The sequence below is a fragment of the Mastomys coucha genome, unplaced genomic scaffold (genome assembly GCF_008632895.1).
Source record: "Mastomys coucha isolate ucsf_1 unplaced genomic scaffold, UCSF_Mcou_1 pScaffold12, whole genome shotgun sequence".
NCBI lineage: Eukaryota > Metazoa > Chordata > Mammalia > Rodentia > Muridae > Mastomys > Mastomys coucha.
The window spans coordinates 10,928,522-10,936,739 of NW_022196894.1; the positions used below are offsets into that span (position 1 = coordinate 10,928,522).

The window sequence follows — 8,218 nt, forward strand, 5'->3', positions numbered from 1 at the left end:
CGCAGCTCCCGCCACCGCCGCCAAGCGCCCCCTCCACTTCCGCTTCCGCCCCGCCGGCCCCGCCGGCCCCGCCCGCGTCGCAAAACCGACACGCTTCCCTACTACTAGCCCCGCCCCTCTCTCCGACCCTCTCTGCCTCACCTCTTCCTCCACTCCTTCCTCTAAGGCCACCCCCTTTCTCCGCCCATTCCCACCCCGTCCCCACTCCGTCCGGTCTCTTCCTCCGGTAGCCACGCCCATTCCTCCCGCTCCTCCCATCCCCTTTCTGGCTCCACCCCTCCCTACTTCTCGCCTAGTCTTTTCTCCCGCCCCGCCCTCGCCTCCGCGTCTTCTCCGCGCAGGGCACGCTGGGAAGGGGGGGGCGGGGCCTCGCGGCCCTGCGGCCTCGTCAGGCTCAGTCCCCTCCCGATAAACCTCAAAATCGGGTCTTTCCCGGGTGGGTGGCGGCGGTTTTTTTTTCAGCAAGAACCCCAGTTTAGAAGTTCTCACCACTGGCTTTATGACGCCATGTCGAACAGAGCTTCCAGGTGGAGAACTAGGGAGCTTTTGTGATGGAGTCAAGGAAAGGCTTGCCAGATGGGATTTGCCAAGGTCCAGCTCTAAAAGGTCTTGGGAGCGAGGACTAAGGAGACAATATTAATGTGAAATAAAGTGTGGCTTTTTAAATGCTCTGCCTCGTCACGTGATAACCCTTATTTTTACAAATCGTGCGGTTTGCATAGCATCTTTTGGCGCAACCTAGTGGCCAGTGGAGAAATAACAGTAAAACCTGCCATATGGGCTTTTAGCAAGGACCTTCCTGCCTTCTAGCAGTTTCAGTGCTGATAAAGTATGCAAAGACTGCTACTGAATATTGACACCAACAGTTAAGAGTACATGATATCCTACCCGATTTTTCTTTTCAGAGACGGTATCTCACTTGTGTAGCCTTGGGCTGGCCTGGAACTTGCCCTGCAGACTAGATTTTCCTCGAACTGAGATTCCCTTGCTTTCTGAGTGCTGGGATTAAAGGCGTTCGTGTCTCCTGGCAAACTTTTGTTTTAATAAACCCAGTGCTTTGTAACAAATACTTTTCAGATGACAGGTTGATCACGAAAAAGAAGATGCTAAAGTTGTAAGAACTTACTAAAATCAAAAAATACTTCATGTTTTAAACAGGCCGGTTGGTGGTGGCGCACACTTTTAATCCCAGCACTTGGGAGGCAGAGGCAGTCGGATTTCTGAGTTAGAGGCCAGCCTGGTTTACAGAGTGAGTTCCAGGACAGCCAAGACTAAACAGAGAAACCCTGTCTCGAAAAACCAAAAAAAAAAAAAAAAAAAAAAAAAAAAAAAAAAACTTCATGTTTTAAACAGATAAACTGTTGTGTATCCTCCACTCCCACCATCCCCACTGAGCCTTACATGCTTCCCTTTAACTTGACCTAAATATGAGTTGGGTTTTTTGTTTGTTTTGTTGTTTGTTTTTCCAGACAGGGTTTTTCCTGTGTGATAGCCCTGGTTGCCCTCAAACTCTCTGTAGACTAGCCTCAAACTCAAGAGATCTGCCTTCTATTGCCTCCCAAGTTTGAGAAATAAAGGCATGTTCCACCATGCCTGGCTTAAATATGAGTTTTCAGGATTCCATAGGGAGAAAGATAATTTCTGAAATCTCCAGCTCTTTGCTACTTCCTGTAGCAAATTAGGGAAAAAATATAATCTAAATGTAGGCACAGTTTAGAATGTCCTAGCTGGTTATTACTTTAAAATAGTTTATACTTAAAAGTCTGCCAGGAAACAAAAGAACTTTGTTAACTAATTAGGAAGCAGAAAATGTCAAGAACATTTTCCTCTTGAGTCTCCAAGTATGCAGTGCTGTCATTCCAAGACTTTCATTAAGTGGAATGAATTTGGTATCCCTGGATTCGTGAGTCAGTAGAATAAGTTCAGACATGTCATTGAAGAATCCTTTGTGTTTCTACTGAATTCTCCAGAAGGCACACAGTGACTGCCTGCTCAGGTGTGTGTTGCTAAGAACACTGTTGCACCTGTGTGGAGGGAGAATTTTCCAAAGGAGAACTGAAACAAATGAGAAAGATTCCAGTTGCTGTTTGTTTTGTTTTTTCAGAGTGTCATGTGTTACTCATTGTAGGTGACTATTTTATCTCTACTTTATTCTAGCTATTTTTGAATACTGACAATACTAACTAAAAACATAAAGGAAAAAAGCAATTGTGATATTTAAGTTATTTGAACAAATTTTAGCTGCAAAACATAAAAGAGGGAATCAACATTTTCCTTTGACTTTGCTTGGCATTTATTCTACTCCGGGTATGCTAGATTCAATGGGTAACATAATTAATAAAGCCAGCCAGGTAGACTAAATGAAAAGTTAAAGAGAGAACACTTTTAAAAAAAAATTTATTTACTGTATATATGTGAGTCAGTGCTCATAACTGCTGAGCCATCTCTTCAGCCCTGAGAGAACAATTTTTAAAGGTCTCAATTTTACTTTCTCTACAAACTAGGCCAAGGGCTGGTGAGATGGCACTGTGGTTAAGAGCACTTCCAGAGGAGGAGGCAGTAGTAGTGATGGTGTGATGATGTTCCCCTCCCAGTGTCCAAATGGCTTAGAGTAGTCTGTTGAGCCCACTCCAAGGGGATCTAACACCTTTTTTTGGCCTGCTTAGGTACCACACACACATAGAACACAAACATACATGCTGGTAAAATGCCATTGACAACACATAAATAAGAAAAAATGAAGGCCAAGAAGAGGATGGATAGATAAATGGAAGCACACAATTTAATCTTTCTAAAAGAATGTTTCCAGGGCAGGGGAGAAGGTTCAGTGGGTAAACTAGCTGCTGTGTAAGCCTGAAAACTTGAGTTCAGATCTCCAGAACCCATTTAAAAAGTCAGAAGCTGCTCATTTACCTAATCTCAGAGCATGCCTAAAGGTCTTAGACCAGCTAACCTGGTACTATCAAGATAGAAGGCAAGGACCAACATCTGACAGTGTCCTCTGAACTCCCAAGCCCACCTCATGCAGGTTTCAAATTCAGGAGGGCTAGATAGGAAGAACATGTGCTTGAGAGAAGTTTAAGCCACATAATAAGAGCCTATCTACAACAGCAAAGGCAGAGAGAGGGGGAGAAATTTATTATGAAAAGATATAATTTCTGAAAGTTAATTTTCTTCTTCCTCTTCTTTCTTCTTCTTCCTCTTCTTTCTTCTTCTGAGTCAAGATTTCTTTACATAGTCTTGCTGTCCTGGAGCTTACTATGCCCTCTTGCTCACAGAGATATGCCTGTCTCTGCCTCCTGAGTACTATAATTAAAAGCACTACTATTTAATAAAAGTAGGTTTCAACTTTTTGTCAGAAGTAGTGGCACAGTTCCAGGGCAACTAGAGCTGCACAAAGAGACCCTGTCTCAAAAAACAAAAACAAAAAGCTTCCTTTTTTTTTCTTTTCTCAATAATAATCTTCACATTTATGAAACAAAGATAACAGAGATTTATTTTTGGGTGTTTCACTGGATACTTTGCATTTGATTCAACTCCCCAAAGACCTAAGTTACTAAATGGAGTTCTCCTCTTCCACCCACGAGGACAGCACCAAAAGAAGAGAAGCCAAAGTCAGCTTGGTCACAGCTCAAAAGCTACAAACAAAATGAACAGAATTTTTTTTTTTTTTTTTTTTAAAGAGCAAAGCCAAGTACAGTAGCCCATGCCTTTGATCCCAGCTCCTTGAAAGGCAGGGACAAGATTACAAATTCAAGGCTTATCTGGGCTACAGGATGAGCCCAGGTCCACCCTGGGCAACTTAGAAGGAATTTGACTCAAAAGAAAAAAAAAGGGCTGAAGGTATAGGTCAGTGGTAGAGCACTTGCCTAGAGTGTGTAAGGGATTGACTTCAACCAACACTACTGGGGGGAGGGGACAGGAGGCATTACTTGTGTAGCCTATGGGGCAGAATATGATTGTAAGAGTCAAAAAGAGCCTTCTGACGTTCCTTTTGTTAGCTACAAATGGAAACACTTAGGTTTTCTGTACCCCCTTTTTCTCATCTTTTAAGCAATTATAGGAGGCAGGGGATACAGCTGAACGATACAGTGCTTGCCTAACATGGCCAAGGCCCTAGGTTCAAGACCAGCACTGCCAGAAATATAAGCTAAATATGCCTTTCTCTGGATTCCCACTCCCTCATTAGTCAGCAATATTTGACATCTGAAATTCTGTTCCCATTTATTGTATTAACCCTTTGAGACCAGATTCATTGTCTTATTCACCAGGTTGTAAAATTACCTTGTGCCTAATAGTATATTCAATAATTAATGAACAATTAGGATTGTTTAATGCTAAGAAATTATTATTAGCTGGGCCTATGATCCCACTGAAAAATAAGGCTAAGGCAATGCCCAGAAATTTGAGGCCAGCCCAAGTTACATAGGAAAAGTGTTTCAAAAAGGAAAAATCAAGGGGCTGGAGAGATGGCTCAGCAGCTAAGAGCACTGAATGATCTCCCAGAGGTCAGTTCCCAGCAACTACATGATGGCTCACAACCATCTGCCACCACCCACAAAAGAATGTATCTAAGACACATTGGTCGTTCAACACACGGTCTTTTAACTAATACATATGTTGTACTTACTATTTACAAAGCAAGGCACAAAGTATTGTAAACTTATTTATTTAGCTCCGTGGAAAAAACCCATTTTATCCACGAGCAATACATATGTTGTACTTACTATTTACAAAGCACAGAACAAAGTGTTGTAAACTTATTTATTTAGCTGTATGGAAAAACCCCATTTTATCCACGAGCAATTAAATACCTTGTCTCAAATTCACACAGCTAATAAGCGGCAGAGGTAAGATTCAAAGTGCAGTTCTTTCACTTCTGTCTCAGAAGAACCAACAACAGTTAAAGATTCTATTTGGGGTGTAAAGTTGTGGGACAACAAGGGCACTGTGGGCTGGGCGGAAGTTTGTGGTTCTCTATGCCAGTTTTTGTCTTTGTGCATTCTGGGCTAGTATAGCATTTTTGGAATTGGGTAGGGCACTTTCAAGCTGGTAACCATATACCAGCTACTCCTAATGCCCGGGTTTCTCCGACCAATTGCTCCTTTGTCTATTCTTGGGCAAGAGCAAGAGATAAATGGAACCAGTGTGAAGGAGAGGCGTGCGGGTGTTTCAGAGTGCGTGGCACGGCGAGCACCGAGCCGCCAGCCGGCCCACTCCACGCCCGCCTTCCCCGCCAGTGGCCTGAGCCTCCAGCGGCCCCTCCTGCCCGGCACCTCGGCTGCTTGGGCCAGCCGCACCCGGGCCTAGAGGGAAAAAGTTTCCAAACCTCGCTTCTCCGCTCTGATTGGCCGAGTCAGACGCGTCCGGAGAGCGGCAGCCAATAGGAGGCGCAGGCCTGCGAAGCTGGTGGGCAAGAAAGGCCTGCTAGCCCGCGCCTCTCTGGGATCCTCGCCGCCCAGGTTGGGTAAGTGGAGCCACCACGCCTGCAGCACCCATCCACGCGTCCCCCATACCTGCCCTCCTCAGCTTTCCATCTTCCTTCCTTCCGTGAGCTCCGCTGCTCGCCCTGGCCAACTCTGTTCCTCTTCTTCTGGCTGCTTCCCTTCCCTCAAACGTCCTCAAGACCCGTGCCCGTGCCGCCCCACAGCCCCGAGTTCCTCGTCTGCCCAGACCCAGACCCTACAGTTCCCGGGTCTCCAACTGCTGCCGCACTGGTACCAGCCTATATCTAACCTTCCTCCGATGCCTATGGGTCTAGCCGCTGGACGTATCAAATTTCCCCAGACAGCACTTTGGATTGAATAAACTTTATCCGATAAAGGGTGAGAGTGCTTACCCCACACCTTGGATGTTGGCCCAGCTCACTTACCTCTTTGAGGTCCTGGGCTACCCGGAGTCATCTTGACTCCAGAGCGACTTTATATTTCCTAAGTTATCTCGTTTTGTTTTGTTTTTTCCCAGCCAGGCTGTGCATCCTTCTTTTTAGCCGGAACCTTCCTCTACTTCTCTGGCTGGGTGGAGGTTTGTAATTTTCTCTGCCACCTGTTTCTGTGTATTGTGTACTAGGATAACCTTTTAGGACTCAGAAGGGGTGCTTTTGAAGTACAGTCTGATACAAACTACTCCAGAGCCTGAGGGTATCTGACCTCGCACCCCTCTTCCCCAACACACACTGGTATCCAGTTTTGAGGTTTAAGTAATTCCCCTTACAGAATTCCATATGGGGTTCAGTAAGGGGAACTACGGAACTATGACCAACCCACCAGCCCTTCTGAAGTCCCTGGTGCCTCCGATATTTATAGTTTATCTTGACTTGGATAATAGTTTGCTACCAGCCGGGCGGTGCTGGCGCATGCCTTTTAGTCTCAGCACTTGGGAGGCAGAGGCAGGCGTATTTCTGAGTTTGAGGCCAGCCTGGTCTACAGAGTGAGTTCCAGGACAGCCAGGGCTATACAGAGAAACCCTGTCTCGAAAAACCAAAAAAAAAAAAAAAAAAAAAAAAAAAAAAAAAAGAACACTATGGGTTGGAGAAATGGCTCCGCAGTTAAGAGCACTGACTGCTCTTCCAAAGGTCTTGAGTTCAAATCCCAGCAACCACATGGTGGCTCACAACCATCTGTACAGCTACAGTGTACTCATAATCATAAAATAAATGAAATAAATTTAAAAAAAACCTCACTATTTAAAAAAAGTTTGCTACCTTGACTTAACCTGTGGGAATATTATTTTTGCTTCTAAAGTTCTACCTTAGAAGTTATGAGCCTTGTGAGATTAAACCCCTTTTCTTTCAGAGGGAATTTCCGTGAGCCTCTGCACCCTGTACTGGGTTTGTGGATGAAGGCGCTTGTTATATGGCCCAACTCATGGTGGGTGTTAAAGAAATGATTAACAGGGGCCCAGACCACAGTAGGAAGAATTCCCTGGCACCTTGATCAAGAGAATAAAATAACCTAACAATAGTTACTGTTTTTATCTTACTCAAATATAAGTTCTTTTCCTTTTTTTTTTTTTTTTAATATATTTGCCTCCCCACCCTCCTAGTAATTGAGGTGAACCCAGGGCTTTCTGTGTTCTAGGCAGGGCTCTATTCCTGAGCCCTGTCTTAGCCCACCAAGTATAACCCTTTTAAAACTTCAAATGAAAGCCACATTTTCAACTCAAAAACACAGCACTCACCTTAATCAGAATATTAGACAGTTCCTTCTGGAACCCCCCAAAAATTACAGTGGCTCAGGAGTAGAGATTCCAGTTTCCTCAAGCACAGTTACATGAACTCTTACTGGTTACAGAACAAGGGAAGTAGTAAATTAAGGTGTTTACCATATTCAGTGGTAGGGGTCACAGGTGGAAAACCCCGGTAGAATTTGGGTTAGGGGAAGCTAGAAGTCAGCTCAAAACACATTTTAGGTTTTGATATTGTACTGGCTGGTTTTGTGTGTCAACTTGACACAAGCTGGAGTTATCACAGAGAAAGGAGTCTCAGCTGAAGAAATGCCTCCATGAGATCCAGCTGTGGGGCATTTTCTCAATTGGTGATCAAGGATGGGAGGGCCCATTGTGGGTGGTGCCATCCTGGGCTGGTAGTCCTGGGCTCTATAAGAAAGCAAGCTGAGCAAGCCAGGGGAAGCAAGCCAGTAAACAGCATTCCTCTATGGCCTCTGCATCAGCTTGCCCTGTGTGAGTTAGTTTCTGGCCTGACTTCCTTTGGCGATGAACAGCAAGCAGTATAGAAGTGTAAGCTGAATAGACCCTTTCCTCCCTAACTTGCTTCTTGGTAATGATGTTTTGTGCAGGAATACAAACCCTGACTAAGACAGATACATACAAAGATGTTAGGTAAAACCTTGGTATGGGCAATGAATGGTTTTCAAAGAGACTAAAAATAGCACAAGATAATTTGCCTCTGATTTGCAACATTTTAACTCTCCATAATCTTGAAGTTTAGTCATTTGGTCTTGTAGACTCTTTAAGATAGGTGCAGCTGCTCCTAATTCTTTCCTTCCTTCTTTCCTTCCTTCCTTCCTTCCTTCCTTCCTTCCTTCCTTCCTTCCGGAAACTTCAGTTAACAATATATTACTGTAAATTGTATTTCTTTTACCAAAAATTCATTATAAAGAATTGTGTCATGCCGGGCAGTGGTGACACATGCCTTTAATCCCAGCACTTGGGAGGTAGAGACAGGCGGATTTCTGAGTTCAAGGCCAGCCTGGTCTAC

The 8,218-nt window shown here is 44.5% G+C and overlaps 2 protein-coding genes across 5 annotated transcripts in view; one reads left to right on the plus strand and one right to left on the minus strand.

Annotated features, from left to right (window-relative positions):
* The window catches only part of Marf1 (meiosis regulator and mRNA stability factor 1), a 56,700-nt gene extending 56,124 nt beyond the window's left edge, over positions 1-576 (minus strand). The window contains exon 1 of one of the 2 annotated variants that reach the window (XM_031363132.1): positions 490-576. The gene's annotated coding sequence lies outside the window, so the exon portion shown is untranslated. Of the gene's footprint in view, positions 1-141; positions 162-489 lie in introns of those variants that run through there. The other variant, XM_031363134.1, reaches the window with a different exon arrangement.
* A 4,771-nt stretch (positions 577-5,347) lies between these two features.
* The window catches only part of Nde1 (nudE neurodevelopment protein 1), a 39,188-nt gene continuing 36,317 nt past the window's right edge, over positions 5,348-8,218 (plus strand). For all 3 annotated transcript variants that reach the window (XM_031363145.1, XM_031363141.1, XM_031363143.1), the window contains exon 1: positions 5,348-5,467. The gene's annotated coding sequence lies outside the window, so the exon portion shown is untranslated. The remainder of the gene's footprint in view (positions 5,468-8,218) is intronic.